Source organism: Scyliorhinus canicula, chromosome 13, assembly GCF_902713615.1.
Source record: "Scyliorhinus canicula chromosome 13, sScyCan1.1, whole genome shotgun sequence".
Taxonomy (NCBI): domain Eukaryota; kingdom Metazoa; phylum Chordata; class Chondrichthyes; order Carcharhiniformes; family Scyliorhinidae; genus Scyliorhinus; species Scyliorhinus canicula.
Window position 1 is genome coordinate 69,755,462 of NC_052158.1, and position 16,637 is coordinate 69,772,098.

General features: G+C 46.5%; 1 protein-coding gene across 1 annotated transcript in view; it reads left to right on the forward strand.

Annotated features, from left to right (window-relative positions):
• Window positions 1-8,289: 8,289 nt before the first annotated feature.
• Window positions 8,290-16,637, forward strand: part of LOC119975806 (S-arrestin-like) — a 98,230-nt gene continuing 89,882 nt past the window's right edge. The window contains exon 1 of the mRNA XM_038815677.1: window positions 8,290-8,461. The gene's annotated coding sequence lies outside the window, so the exon portion shown is untranslated. The remainder of the gene's footprint in view (window positions 8,462-16,637) is intronic.

Sequence of the window (16,637 nt, forward strand, 5' to 3'; positions counted from 1 at the left end):
CTTTTCCTTCAATCTTTTCTTAAATGCAGGCCATGTGAGGTCTGAAACCAGAGCTGTGAAACCAAGAAGGAACTTGGGCTGCCTCTCCAGCCAACAGATTTCTTTCAATAACATGTACTGCTGTTCACCTAGCCAACCTTCATCAAGTTAACTATCTAAACTAACTATAAAACATTGGTTCAACCTCAGCTAGAATATTCTGGCTGTCAAAGCCTTAGAGCGTAATGACAGTCGTTAGTCATGTGGAAACTGATGATGTTCTCCTTAAAACAAAGGAAGACATGGGAGATTTGATAAAGTTTGAACCTAGTGCAGTGGTGCAGCGACAACAATCTCTCCCTCAATGCCAGCAAAACTAAAGAGCTCGTTATTAGCTTCAGGAAGCAAAGTACTGTACACACCGCTGTCAGCATTAACCGGGCTGAGGTGGAGATGGTTAACAGCATCAAATTCCTAGGGGTGCACATCACCAAAAATCTGTCCTGGTCCACCCACGTCGACGCTACTTCCTCAGGAAACTAAGGAAATTTGACATGTCCACATTAGCTCTTACCAACTTTTACAGATGCACCATAGAAAGCATCCTATCTGGCTGCACCACAGCCTGGTATGGCAACTGCTCGGCCCAGGACCACAAGAAACTTCAGAGAGTCGTGAATACCGCCCAGTCCATCACACGAACCTGCCTCCCATCCATTGACTCCATCTGCATCTCCCGCTGCCTGGGGAAAGCGGGCAGCATAATCAAAGACCCGTCCCTGCCAGCTTATTCACTCTTCCAACTTCTTCCATTGGGCAGGAGATACAGAAGTCTGAGAACACGCACGAACAGACTCAAAAACTTCTTCCCTGCTGTTACCAGACTCCTAAATAACCCTCTTATGGACTGACCTCATTAACACTACACCCCTGTATGCTTCATCCAATGCCGGTGCTTAGGGGCTGGTTTAGCACAGGGCTAAATCGCTGGCTTTTAAAGCACACCAAGGCAGGCCAGCAGCACGGTTCAATTTCTGTACCAGCATTCCCGAACAGGTGCCGGAATGTGGCGACTAGGGGCTTTTCACAGAAACTTCAGTTGAAGCCTACTTGTGACAATAAGCGATTTTCATTTCATTATGTAGTTACATTGTGTACCTTGTGTTGCCCTATTATGTATTTTCTTTTATTTCCTTTTAGACATAGACATAGAACAGTACAGCACAGAACAGGCCCTTCGGCTCTCGATGTTGTGCCGAGCAATGATCACCCTACTCAAACCCACGTATCCACCCTATACCCGTAACCCAACAACCCCCCCCCCCCCCCCTTAACCTTACTTTTTAGGACACTACGGGCAATTTAGCATGGCCAATCCACCTAACCCGCACATCTTTGGACTGTGGGAGGAAACCGGAGCACCCGGAGGAAACCCACGCACACACGGGGAGGACGTGCAGACTCCACACAGACAGTGACCCAGCCGGTAATCGAACCTGGGACCCTGGAGCTGTGAAGCATTTATGCTAACCACCATGCTACCGTGCTGCCCCACGGTAGGAGTTTCAGGTGTTTGTAACTAGTGAGGAAAGAATCTGCGACCCCTGAAGTCCTTTTATTTCATGGTCTGCATATATTTCCCATCCAGTTTTTGGAAATTTAAGTGCAGGAAGTCCACCCCTGGTTGAGGCAGAAATGTAATTTCTTTTCTTTTCATGTACTTAATGATCTGTTGAGCTGCTCGCAGAAAAATACTTTTCACTGTACCTCGGTACACCTGACAATAAACAAATCCAATCCAATCCAGGTTGTTCAAAACAATGAAGGGCTTTGATCGAGCAACTGTTTCCCGTCGCAGCAGGGTCAGTAACCTGTCCACTCAAATTTATCGTAATTAGCAAAGGTGACGAGAGGGAAAACATATTGTGCGGTGAACTGTTACATTCTGGAATACACTGCCGAAAAGAGTGGTGGAAGCAGATTCAATTGTAACTTTCAAAAGGGAATTGGATAAATATTAGAAGGGAGTCCATTTGCAGCAATATGGGCAAACCCATGATCTCCGCCACCTAGAAGGACAAGGGAGCTGACGAATGGGAATAGCACAGCCTGCAAGTTCCCCTCCAAGCCACACACCATCCTGATTGTCGCTGGGTCACAATCCTGAAGCTCCCTCCCAAAAGGTACGAAAGAGAAAATGCTTTGACAAAGAGTCATGGGACTCGAAACATTAGCTCTTTTCTCTCCCTACAGGTGCTGCCAGGCCCACTGAGATTTTCCAGCATTTTCTCTTTCGTTTCAGAATCCAGCATCCGCAGTAATTTGCTTTTCTACCAAAAGGTACGATGGGTATACCTACACCACATGGATTTCAACAGTTCAAGAAGGCAACTCATCACCACCTCCTCAAGGGCAATGAGGGATAGGTGATACAAATGCTGGCCTAGTCAACAAAGCCCACAGAAGAAGTGTGCCTCATTTGATTGCTATTCCAAACAGCCAGCACAGGCAATGTGGATTGAGTGGCTTCCTTTCTATCCTGTATTGTTCCAGAAATAAAATAAACATAAATCTTAAGTCCAGGTACAGGATGGGTGACATTGCTCCTATTTCAGATTTATTTTTCAGTGGTATGCTGTGACAGTTCAGATACTGAAGACTGCTACACGGCACAACATCTCACTGGATGGTTGAAAGTTCTTTCCTGAAGTAATAAAAAAAGAACAGCCTGGCAGCATGATGATGTACAAAAGAGATTACCTGCAAATCCCATCACCAGACTGTCACTTATGTGTTTCTGAGACAGAAAATCCCTTTACATCAACACTGTCTCTAACATCAGCAAAACTGAGGCAAAGACTTGTTTCCAAAATTGTTGAAAAGTCTGAAGGAGCTCCCCTCTTCAGTGAGACACAAATCACCCGCTGACCCAATTTGAACACCTATTAAATTAGTTAAAAATGCACATGGGACTGTTGCATTTTTGACAAGAGAATGATTAATTATTCTAGGGACATAGGAAATGGGAGCAGACAGGAGTAGGCCAATACTCTGACAAAGAAATATAGCAAAAATACCCAATGTTAAGTGACTTCCACAGTGAAAATCAAAGTCATTCCAACTGAAGCACACGGCAGGAGTTTCAGGTGTTTGTAACTAGTGAGGAAAGAATCTGCAACCCCAGAAGTCCTTTTATTTCATGGTCTGCATATATTTCCCGTCCAGTTTTTGGAAATATAAGTGCAGGAAGTCCACCCATGGTTGAGGCAGAAATGTAATTTTAACTTATTGATGGTGACCCAAGTTTATCAAATATGGACTACTGTCTTCGGGACTTCCCATCCCATAACGCTGATTCAAGTTAGTACTAATTTGAAATTGTTGACCAGGGGTGGGTAGGGTAAGAGCTGGATACATGTTCAGCTTTCACGTGCCTGATGACTGTTAATAGCATCTTCTGAGAATTTCTGATCCTTTTACCCTCCCTTTTCACTTTTTTTATACTTCAACACTGGTGCTTAAGGGATTCAGTTGGCATCAAGCAATGACAGCCTAAACCCTAAATGGTTCCTGTGACAGGCTCCTTACATACTCCTGCCACTTTGAGACACAAGTCAGGGTTTAAGAGTACATGCATTACACCCTGCTACCAAAGTGGAAACACCATGGAAGCAAAGACTAGGCACCCTCACACTCAACATAGTTTAATATGAAAGATCTGGTTAACCAGAATCTACATGTGCAGAATTCTCTTGCAAAGATTTCAAATCTTGTTTCAACAGAGGGTAGGAATGTAAAATTTGTGAGTTGCCTAGAAGATTTAAAGCACTGAAGGTGAAGGTACAAATTTGTGAAGAGTATGGAGAAGATGCAACTGCTAATTGGAAACCAATGTTCTTTGTGAGAAAGTTACAGTTCAGTCAGATCATTTCAATGTAGTACGGACAGAGTGCTGCACTGTCAGTGGTACTGCTTTTGAACGAATGTTGCACGAGGACCTGTCTGCCCTACTGCACAGACATAAAATATCTGATGCACTATTTGAGGAAGGATAGGGCAGTTCTTGCTGCATCCTGATTAACGCTTATCCCTCAACCAACACTACTAAAGCAGGCTAACTGGGGGTCATTATCTTATTGCTATTTTTGGGATTGATATGGGATAAGTTGTACTATACTGGTGCACAGTACTCTGCAGTCGAGTGGACGATAGTAAGAGCTGAGGTCCTCAGATTTTGAGCATCTCCCTATGAAGGGCCAACAAGCTTACTGAGAATATTGTTTGTCATTTTAATCTTTGCTGCTGTCTTGCTCAGAAATTTTAAACATTCTACCATTTGCCGTCTTTACTGCCTCCTGCATCTGCATGCTTACACTCAGTGACTGGTGTATGAGGGCAGCCAGGTCTCGTTGCACATTTCCCTCTCTTAATTTATAGCCACTCAAATAGTAATTTGCCTTCCTGTTTTTGCTACTTAAGTGGGTAACCTCATATTTACCCACATTATACTACATCTGCCATGCATTTGTCCACTCACTGTCCAAATCACACTGAAGCAGCTCTGCATCATCATCACAGCTCACCCTCCCACCCAGCTTTGCGTCATCTTCTCATTTGGAGAAATTACTTTAATTCCCTCCTCTAAATCATTAACGTATATTGTGATTAGTTGGGGCCCTAGCACTGATCCCTGTGTTACGCCACCAGTCCCTGTCTGCCATTTCGAAAAAGACCTGTTTATTCCTATTCTTTGTTTTCTGGCTGCCAGCCAGTTTTCTATCCATCTCAATACACTATGCCCAATCTCATGCACTTTAATTTTACATGCTAATCTTTTGTGTGGGACTTTGTCGAAAGCCTTCTGAAAGCTCGCCTCCTGTCATACCAGCCTGTATGGCTAAGATCACTGTGCCAAGAAATAACAGCAGAGGACCTGTGGGAGCAGGAATGGAACCAGCATGTCATTAAAAACCACTTCCTCATCACAGATCCCACAGCCCAACTTCCCGGCTTCAACCTGCCACACCAACATCGGGAACTCCTCAGCCTTTTCCACACTGACCAAGGCCTTTGTACAACAAATCAGCACAAGTGGGGCCTTGCAGAGAACCTGGACTGCAGCTGTGGTGCATCACAATCAATGATCACATCATAGAAGTGTGGTAGTCACCACTGTTTGTATAATGTGTATATGAGAGGTAATACGGTAAGGCTCCTGTACTACAGGTACGGGGGTAGATCCCTGCCTGCTGGCTCTGCCCAGTAGGCAGAGTATAAATGTGTGGGCTCTCCGAGCTGCAGCCATTTCGGCAGCAGGAGGCAACACATCTCTGCTTAATAAAGCCTCGATTACTCTCTACCCTCGTCTTGTAATTGATAGTGCTTCAATTTATTAAGCAGAGATTTTACAGCAATGGAACTACAATTCAAGCCAGATTCCCTGCAGCTGCACCCTCAAGCAGACAATGCCACGTTGGCATTCGCCCACTGGCTAGCTTGCTTTGAAGCCTACATCGGATCAGCGCCAGAACAACCCTCAGAAGCACAGAAACTCCAAATCCTGTACTCAAGGGTGAGCTCCGATATTTTTCCCCTTATCCGGGATGCACCCAACTACACTGAGGCCATGCGCTTCTGAAAGGGAACTACATCCGGCCGATCAACAAACTCTAGCCAGGCACCTCTTGTCCACGAGGCAGCAACTCCCTGGTGAGTCATTAGACGATTTCTGGTGTGCCCTGCACATCCTAGCAAGGAACTGCGATTGCCAGGCAGTTTCGGCTGTGGAACACACAGAACTCTTAATCAGGGACGCTTTCGTTACGGGCATGCAGTCGGTGTACATCCGTCAGCGTCTATTAGAAGGGGGTACATTTGACCTCGCAGCGATCAGGCAACTTGCGAATTCACTAACGATCGCCTCCCGCAACATACAGTCGTATGCCCCCGACCGCACGGCATACACATCTGATGGCACGGCGCCCTCATGGACATCGTGGACCCCACCAGTGGCCGCCCCCAGCCAACCCCAAGCCTGCGCCGCGCGGCAGCCAGCCAACCCCGGGGGGCCTAAGGGCAATTTCTGCGGGCAGACAAAGCACCCCCGACAACGCGGCGCGGAGCGCAGCCTGCAAGGCCTGCGGAAAGAAGGGACATTTCGCTGCCGTGTGCCAGGCCCGGTTGATTACCGCTGTACCCAGGCCCATTGTTCCTGCACCCCCCACGTGCAACCCGTGGGCGCCGCCATTTCCATCCCCGCAGACAGCGGGCGGCCCGTGGGCGCCGCCATCTTCCTCCCAGCACACCGCGTGCAGCCCGTGGGTGCTTATAGGAGCCTTACCGTATTACCTCTCATATATACATTATACAAACAGTGGTGACTACCAGAAGATGATTTCCCCCAACAAAATTCAGTGCAGGTCTTGGAGAACTGCATTTAGCCACTGTGGAACATAGAACATAGAACAGTACAGCGCAGAACAGGCCCTTCGGCCATCGATGTTGTGCCGAGCAATGATCACCCCACTCAAACCTACGTATCCACCCTATACCCGTAACCCAACAACCCCCCCCTTAACCTTACTTTTTTTTAGGACACTACAGGCAATTTAGCATGGCCAATCCACCTAACCCGCACATCTTTGGACTGTGGGAGGAAACCGGAGCACCCGGAGGAAACCCACGCACACACGGGGAGGACGTGCAGACTCCGCACAGACAGTGACCCAGCCGGGAATCGAACCTGGGACCCTGGAGCTGTGAAGCAATTATGCTAACCACCATGCTACCGTGCTGCCCCAAGCTATTGCCTGACTTGGCGATTTCTGCACATGCTAAAAACAAATTGTGGGACTTTGCTGTATGCACATTAGCGACAGGGATTGCTCCGTTATGTTACAACCACAGCAGGTGTTATTTGCTGAGCCAGCCAAATCGCAGGGGAAAACCTATCTTCCTGATCATAACCATTGTTTTGTATTCTGAAGACGAGGAAAAAAAATATTGATCTCAGGAGCATAGAATTCCAGTAAAGCTTGTTGGATTTTAAAACTTAAAAGATTTATTAACAAGAAGTAAAGAAAATTTTACAGCACAATATTAAAGTTACACAGTTAATAGTCTTACAAAACAGCCCTCTTCCCAAAAACTCACTAGGCCAGAACACACAAGCCAATACTCCCTTATAGATTTTTAACTATATAAAATCTAATAATATTACCCAAGGGAAAAATCTGCTGTCACTTTAGTAAAGGTATATTCCACAACTGATCTATGAAATCTTTTATGATTGCATGTCATATCATCAAACATATTCTACACAGTGCAGCAGAAAACAAGATGTTAGCAGATCAGTAGCCTGGTCCCCTTACTCAGCCCATTCATACTCATGCAGTAGAATTGTCTCAGGTATATATACGACAAGTTAACTCAGGCTTTCTACTATTGGGATGCATCGCCAGCATTTTGTTTTAAATTTAGAGTACCCAAATACTTGTTCCCAATTAAGGGGCAATTTAGCATGGCCAATCTGCCTAACCTGGACATCTTTGGGTTATGGTAGCGAGATTCACGCAGACACGGGGAGAACGTGCAAACTCCACACAGACAGTGATCCGGGGCCCAAATTGAAGCCGGATCCTCAGCGCCGTAGGCAGCAGTGCTAACCACTGCACCACCGTGCCACCCTACTTTTTTTTAATTCAAATTTTACCATCTGCCCCGGTGAGATTCGAACCAGGATCCCCAGTAACATTAATCTGGAATGCTAGTCCAGCGACAATACCACTACACCACTGTCCACCAGTTAGGGGTGTATCTCCAGCATGACAGGGCTTATCCCCATCACAAAAGTGCACTTCTGACCTTAACCAATTTTCCAAACTTGTGGCCTTGTCATAAATTTAGCAAGATTCTCTGGTAGTGCCTGCCTGCAATGGGAATGGAGAATGACTGTATCATACCAGCATGCTTGACATAAACTCAAATTGAATAGATGGACTGGCACTGGGGAAATCTGCCAGTGACATCTGTTCATCATTTGCACATCATAAGTAGACAATAATGGAGGTCACAAGCGAATGGGAAAATGGCTCCTTTCTCTTCCCCACCCCAGCCCACCATATTCTGCTCAGAAAATATTGGAGAGAGGGAGGAGATCCGAGATCATTGTAAATCTTTTGTGTACGACAGGACAATTAAAAGATTATTAATAGAAGCTTTATAATGTGGAGTTGTGACCTTGGGCAGGATTTGATGTACTTGCATTATCTTCTTACTGTAATCTGCTCAGACACTGACCTGACACATGTAGTGACTACAAATTTGTACAATTGCTGACCTGCAACTGTCGGTATTTCAATAGACAAAGGTTCGCCCCTCTCACTGTCTGAGGCATCTGAAGGAAGAAAGGGAGTTGTGAAAAAGTTCTCCTCTCAAAACAGTTGTTGGTCTTTCAGTCCCAGACTGAAGTTGGCTGTTTAAGGTAATGTTAAATGTTAAAATTTATCTGTACTGTGTTAAATCAGACTGACTGATGAACTGGGAGGTGAGTACAGTATGTTCCCTGGGTTTAAATGGACTTTCTACATCTGTGCCAGCCGCTTGTTTTGTGGGAAAATCATGAAATAAAATATTTTAATTTTGAATGATTATCAAATATTGTGTTTGCACTATCCAATTCTAACTGCTTTAATCCGCTAAAGGTTCATAAAGTGCAATTTTGCTATAACTTTTCTTTTAAGGTTAAGGAAGTCAGGAATGAGGATGTGTTTAGTAGCTTTAACCAAAGTTTTCAGAATTATTAAATAAATTACCAAAACTGATTTGGGAAAATTGTTCCCTGAAATTGTTCCTTTTTGTGAAAAGGGGTTGAAATCCCATGGGAAATCAAATCAAATCTAAGAGGAACAGTCAGGAAAATGTCATCACCCCAAAGGATAAATGAGTTGAAGAATAAGTTCCCAGGGAAGGCTACGGAACCATTTAAATTGGAATAGAAGAGAATCATATGTGTTCCTTTAAAGAGAACGAACTGTCAGATTAGGTGAGAAGGTAATAGGTGCGGTTGATGAGTCTGATGAGAAGGTAGGATTTATGAAATCAGTGGGATGTTAGACGGATGAGGTAAAGGGTTACGGTGGCATGGTCGGTAGATCAGGTGACTCAAGGTCAGGTTTGCTGGGCCCATTGAGCTTTTTGTTAAAGTTTCCCATGCTCTAGAATGCTGTGCCACATTTCAGAACACTGTGTTGTGTATTTGAATATTATGCTACATTCTGGAATTTTCTGCTGTGTTCTGCAATCCGCTGTTTGACACGGCACTGGAATCGGCAGGGCCGGCAATTCTCCGGCCTAGATGGGCCGAGCGGCCGCTCTGATACAACAGACACCTGCCGGCACCGTTCATCCCTGGTCGCTGCCGGCGGGAACTCTGCGCGAAGGGTCGGAGGGCGGCCTGTGGGGGTGAGGGGTCTCCGTCCCCAGGGGGGCCTCCAATGGGGTCTGGCCCGCGATTGGGGCCCACCAATTGGCGGGCCGGCCTCTCACCCCAGGCCTACGTTCCTGCGCGGCCGGCACCTGAACACCGACGCCATGTTACGTCAGGTACGGCACGCAGAAGAAGACCCCGCGCATGCGCAGGTTGGCAACGGCGTTCATGACGGCGCGAACACTTGGGCTCCATTTGGGAGAATCGCCGCCCCCTAGTCTCACTTTAATTTGCAGATTCCCAAGGTATGGGGGAGTGGGGGGGAGGGGAGGGAGTATCAGCTTTGCCTCGGAGACCTCGGGCGAGCGCCATTCAGTACTGGTCTCCACAATTGGGGACCAGACGGAATGACTTGTGGGGATCTCCAAGGGGATCAGAGGCCCCCCAGGCGTATGCCCTTTGGGCAGGGTGTTACCCTGGCACTGCTCGTGCTACCTTGGCACCCTGCACAGCCAGCCTGGAACTGGCACCCTGGCAGTGCCTCCTGGATGTCAGCCTGGCACTGCGAAGGTGCCCACGTGGAACTGCCAGCTGGCATGGATGCTGCCAGGTTGGCACTGCCTCGGTACCAAACTGGCATTTTTCACACAGTGGTGATTGGGCTGGGGGTGCCTTATGTGGGGGACCCCCTCACAGTGAATTGGGGCTTGTGGGGGAGGGTTGTATCAAGGGGTTCCAGAGGCCATGGAGTCATTTTTAAATGGCATCCTGGTCTCTCCCTACACTGAGGAGTTCCAGCGAGCGGAGCTCCCCAGTGCTCAAAACGGGGCCATGTGCAGCCTTGGCTACTCATTCCCCGCTGAGGCCCCCTACCTAACATGAGTGCCATTTTATAGCCTTGTGTTTCACAGCGTCCACCATGGGACTTCGTTCCCATTTAGTTGTATCCAGCCCATTGTTTTAAGTTGAATGCTTTCATGAAGCCAACATTCTGTAATAACTCCAGGTTTATAAACAAAAATTAATTTGCAAATGTCTTTGAAATGATATTTTGCCTCCCAGATGACAACGTGAATCTTTCCTGCCATACCTTTAAAGAGTGATATATTATTACATCCGGGTGCTCTGGTTTCCTCCCACAGTCCAAAGATGTGCAGATTAGGTGGATTGGCCATGATAAATTGCCCTTAGTGTCCAAAGTTGCCCTTAGTGTTGGGTGGGGTTACTGGGTTATGGGGATAGGGTGGAGGTGTTGACCTTGGGTAGGGTGCTCTTTCCAAGAGCCGGTGCAGACTCAATGGGCCGAATGGCCTCCTTCTGCACTGTAAATTCTATGAAATTCTATGATGACGTCACCTTTGAGTGTGAGGTTAATCGATGAGCACAGGCTGAAGCAGATCATTTTCCTCAACCTTGGCAGCATGCAGCCCCGAAGATATAAATTGCAACTAGATGCAAGGTAGAACTTCCACTACAGGAACAGGGTTTGTGGTAAAGCCCAAAGTAACTGGATTTCCTGGGGCCAGTCACCGACTACAACAACAACTTTCATTAGGTAGAACCTTCAGTAAAAAAAAAGCCAAGCTTCTTCATTTGAACACTGTCAAGCAAAATTTCACACCAAACCACAAACAGCGATATTTGGTCAGGGAACCAAAACCTTGTTCAAAGGAGTTGGTTTTAAGGAGGATCTTAAAGGGAGGGTGAGGTCATGCCAAGCACTTCCCCAGATTGATGGGTGAACCCTGTAGCACTTGCAACTCTACAGGACAGCCAGCTGGTTCAAGACAGAACGCAAAGAGCAGGGGTAAATATTGGTTATTTCGAGTGGTAGAAGGTGGGAGGTGAATCCTATAACGATCAGTGCTGGGACCTCGGTAGTTCACAATTAACATCAATGATTTAGACTTTGGAATCAAAACTTTCTCAGTGATTCCAAGTTAGTGAGGGGGCAGCCAATACAGAGGAGAACTGCAACAAATTGCGAGAAAAGGTATTGATAAACTTGCAGAATGGACATAATGTTTCAATATAGATAATTGTAAGAAAAATAAGGAGGTCACATATCATTTGGAAAATACAAATCTAAATCGGGTAGAGGAGCAAAGGCATATGGTAGTGTAAATGCACAAATCACTCAAAGAAGCAACACAAGTTAGTAAAGTCTTTAAAGAAGAAAATCAAACACAAGTATCTATTTCTAGAGGGATAGAATTGAGAAGCAGAGAAGTTATGATAAAGCTGTGTTGAACACCACATAGACTGCACTTGCAGTATTGTATGCAGTTCTGGTCATCATATTAGAAAAATAATATAGAGGCACTGGAGAGAGTGTAAAAAAAAGATTTACACGGATGATACCTGAACTGTGAGGTTATACCTGCTAGGAAAAGACAAACAGGCTGGGTCCCCTGTCTCGGGAAGACTGAGGGGTGACATAATGAAATATTTTGAATAGTAGAACCAGCAGAATATTTCCACTTGTGGGGAAAAGCAATCGCAATGAAGAGATCAAATAGGGAATTCAGAAGAAGCTTCTTGGCACAATAGAGTTGAGAATGTGGAGCTGACAATCAACATAACCTTCTCCCTTCACCTTCACATGTTTATCTAGCTTCCCCTTAATGTATTTATACTTTTCATCTCAGCTGCACGTGTACTTTAGATGCTGATCCAGGTTTTGAAAGCATTAGACAAGCTAATGAGTTATTTTTCTTTCATTATGTTTACTAACAAATTTTTATGATAAACAAAATAATACAAAACAATTAAGCAAAGTTACATAATAAAAGAATGAGACTAACAAGTAAAAGCACATATTAACTTAACCCAAAAAAAACGAAAATAAACTCTCGAACAGCTGAAGGTGACTTAGAAAAGGAAATGAATGGCTGTCATCTTACGTAGAACCCTTCTACCAAATCTTTAATGATGTGGAGATGCCAGCGTTGGAGATGGGCACAGTAAGAAGTCTTACAACACCAGGTTAAAGTCCAACAGGTTTGTTTCGAATCACTAGCTTTTGGAGTGCAGCTCCTTCATCAGATGATTCGCCTGATCAAGGAGCTGCACTCTGAAAGCTAGTGATTTGAAACAAACCTGTTGGACTTTAACCTGGTGTTGTAAGACTTCTTATAAATCTTTAATGGTGTATTTCACCTTCTCCAAATGTAAGAAAGACATGAAGTCACCGAACCAAGCCGAGGCACTGGGCGAAGTAGGAGACCGGCACCCAAGCAAAACTTGTATCTGAGCTATTGAAGAGGTGACGTTGAAGATATCCTTCTTCACTCTGTATGAAGCGCCGACCAGTCTGATACCCCAAAAATGGCCACTAGCGGACATGGATCCAAATCAACATTGAGTATTTCCAACATGGTGTTGAAGAAAGAGGCCCAAAAGCTTACCAATTTGGGACAAGACTAGAACATACATGGTTAGCCGGTCCCCAAGGGTAAATCTCACGCTTGTCCTCCACCCTAGAGAAAAATCCACTCATCCTTGCTTTAGTCAGTTGCACACACCTTGAATTGGACTTAGCTGAGCATATAAAAACGTAGAGTTGAGCCTGTAGAGGGCCTCCCTCCCTACCTCAACATCCAGATGGAACCCAACTCAACCTCCCATTTTGCCCTCACCTCACTCAACGGAGCTGACTCTGCTGAAAGGACATGCTGCATATGCATGAAATAGCTCCCCACCAGACCCAGCCAAGACAAAATCCTCTTGTTTTTAATTTTTTTTCACTTTTTTTTTTAAATTTAGAGTACCCAATTATATTTTTTTCCAATTAAGGGGCAATCTAGCATGGCCAATCCACTTACTCTTCACATCTTTGGGCTATGGGGTGAAACTCACGCAGACACGGGGAGCATGTGCAAGCTCCACACGGACAGTGACCCAGAGCTGGGATCAATCCCAGGTCCTCAGACGACAACATCCTCTTCAACGGGCAGCACGGTGGCACAGTGGTTAGCATTGCTGCCTACGGCGCTGAGGACCCGGGTTCGAATCCCGGCCCTGGGTCACTGTCCGTGTGGAGTTTACACATTCTCCCCGTGTCTGGGTGGTTTTCGCCCCCACAACCCAAAAGATGTGCAGGATAGGTGGATTGGCCACGCTAAATACCCCCTTAATTGGAAAATGTAATTGGGTACTCTAAATTTTTTTTTTTAATCCTCTTGTGGTGAATGACACTCACACTATATATAGTTGCCAATATCACTCCATGTATTTATGTTCGTTATCTACCCATTGTAAGTGCAGTTGCACTATCCGACCACTAGGAGGAGTCGCTCTGGGAGTACACGAGAGTTTGTACTGGGCTCCTCCCTTGGCTCCGCCCAGGACTCCTCCCCCGGGACCGATGTATAAAGATCAGTGCCTTAGAGCCAGCCTGCCAGTTCACCTGAAGTTCAACGACGAATAGGCTGGCTCTATTGTAAGTGTATTAAAGCCTCTGTTCAGATCCAACTACACGTGTTCGCTGAATTGATGGTTCCATCACCTCTTCAACAAGCAAGAAGTTGGTGTCAAGGAAAAACCTTGAGCAAAAATTTGAAAATCTGAAAGTATCTGAAAAGAGTCGAGCCAGGCAGTTGGAATTTCTCAGCCAATTCCTTAAAGCTGGCAAACCTCCCCTCCCACCAACATGTCTCCAAACCTCTCCAAACCCTCCCATGATTTAAATGTTGTCCAAAATCGCTGTCGGTAAAAGGTGGTTGTTGCAGGTGAGGGTTAGTGAAGACATGGTAGAGAGCTTGAAATGCTGCCTGAACTGCTTTCAGATTCTCAGGGTGGATACCAACACTGGATTCAGGGAAAATCGTACGGAAGAGAAAGCCAACACTGCGGTTACCATTGAACCAAGGCTAGAAACCGTGCAGAAGCTCACTTATATTTGTCCCCATATGGAACCAGGATCACTGAACCATAACAATATCTTCTGAATATTGGCTGCCCGACAGTAAAACAGTAAATTAAGTAAAGCCAAGCCCCCAGACTGCCTATCTCTTCGGAGAAAAGCTTCAGGGATCCTTGGAGTCTTACCCACCCAAATAAAGGAAGGCATCAATTCATGGACTTTGACAATAAAGGACTTGTGGAGAAAGATGGGGATACATTGAAAAATAAATGAAAATCTAGGAGTACCTTCATTTTAATAGTCTGAACATCCCGCCAAGGACTACGGGGGACGAGGGGGGGGGGGGGGGGGGGGGGGGTTATCCCATCTCTGAAAGTCGGACTTGACCCATCAACCAGACTAGCATAATTTAGTTTATGATCTGAGGCCCAATTGTGGGTCACCTGGACACCCAGATAACGACAATTGCCGACCCTTAACAAAGCCTGTCTGATCCTCCAAGATCACCTCTGGGAGACAGCACTCCAGGTGTCCTTGCCATGACGTAACTTAACATCTGCATTTAAGAGTGAAATAGGTCGACTTCCAGTAGCGGCCATGGAGTGAGTGGTCGCACACAGGGCAACTCCAGCTCGATTGGTTTTGGCACTTTTTACCCATTAGCTGGGTAGTTTCAGTAGAAAGGTGGCGTGGAAGGTGGAGGAGGAAAGGTTCTCCCCATTATTGGCATGTCTACTAGCTATCAGACCCAGCAGAAGATAATAAAGGACCTGTTTAAGGAGTTGGAGAAGTCCTGTGGCGCAGCGCCAATTTCGAGAATAGCAGAGGGGGAAGGGTCGCTGTCAGTGGAAAAGCCTCAGGTGGAGCAATTGATGAGCTTCATCAAGGAGGGATTTCAACAGCGGAGGCACAGTGACTGGACAAGGACGATTGAGGGAGCAGCAGTACCTCAGCAAGACTCATTGAATCAGGTGGCGAAGTGCCGAGAGGCACAAGGGGCGATGATACGTGAGATGGAAAAGGTGATATCCGACCAGAGTAATCATATTGTGCCTTTGGAGGTGGAGCTGGGGATCTTGGGGTTCTATGCAAGGCACTGATGTTGAAGGTTGAAGAGCAGGAGAACAGGTCCAGACAGCATGACTTTCAAATTGTAGGTCTGCCAGAGGGTGTCGGGGAAATGAGCGCCACAAAGTACGTTTCTGCGATGCTGGCCAGGACGGTGGAGGAGAAGGTGCTGGGCAAGAGGTGCTAGAGGCCCACAGGTCCTTGAGGCAGAAGCCAAGAGCAGGTGAGCCGCCATGGGCAGTAATTGTACAGTGGCACAAGTTTGTGGATAAGGAGAAGATCCTGAAGTGGGCCAAGGTGAAGCGAGTCTGTGAATGGGAGAGTAATCGAATCTGGATTTACCAGGACATTGGGGTGGAACTGCCGAATAGGCCTGAGGGATTCAACAAGGCCAACGCTGTGCTGTACAGATGGAACATTCGCTTTGGGCTGTTGTACTCAGCCATACTTTGGGTAACCTTTGACGGCCGGGAGTACTATTTTGAGATGCAGGAGGAGGCAAATTATTTTACAAGAGAAATAATTTGTGGAAAAACTGAGGGGTGGTGTGGGATGGAGGGGTTCAATCCATAAAAGTTGGGAGTCGCTGTTGTTCTGGGTTGCCGATTTTGAAGTTGTAAGTTCATAAGGGTGGGAGATTGTTCCCCCCTTCCACCAATTGTTTTGTTTTTGGGAGGAGGTTATTTGTGATTTTGTATTTTTTTTAGTATTCAGGGGGGGTTAGGGGCTGGTTGTGCAGACTAAAGGGGATTGGTGGCTGGAGGGGTGGGAGAGTGTGCAAAGGAGGCTTCCGGGCAGGAGTTAACACGCGAGCAAACAATGCCAGTGAATGGAGGTGAGGCAGAGGAGGAGGTCACTAGGAGTAGCCAGGAAGGCGGGGGGGGGGGGGGGGGGGGGGGGGGGGGGAGGAGGGGGGGGGGGGGGGGTAGGGGGTTTGTGGGAGGGGGGGGGGGGTAGTATGCAACGTGGCAGGTTTGGAGGTTGAGCATGGTCATAGATGGAGAGGGGGGGGTCATCTGGGATGGGCCCAGTTCAGACTGGGATTAAGTAAAACAGAACTGATGGTGGATGATGGCAGATGATAGAGGGGATTGGAGACATAGACGTAATGTGGAACACCTTGGGGTAGAATGGACCCGTCAAGAGATCCAGGCTTTCTGCAGGCCTGAGGAGTTTGAGAGCCGAGGTGATTTTTCTATAGGAAATGCACCTATGGGTGAAGGATCAGGTTAGTCTGAGGAAGGGATGGGTGGGGCAAGTATTTCACTCAGGGTTTGATTCGAAGTCGAAGTGGTTGGC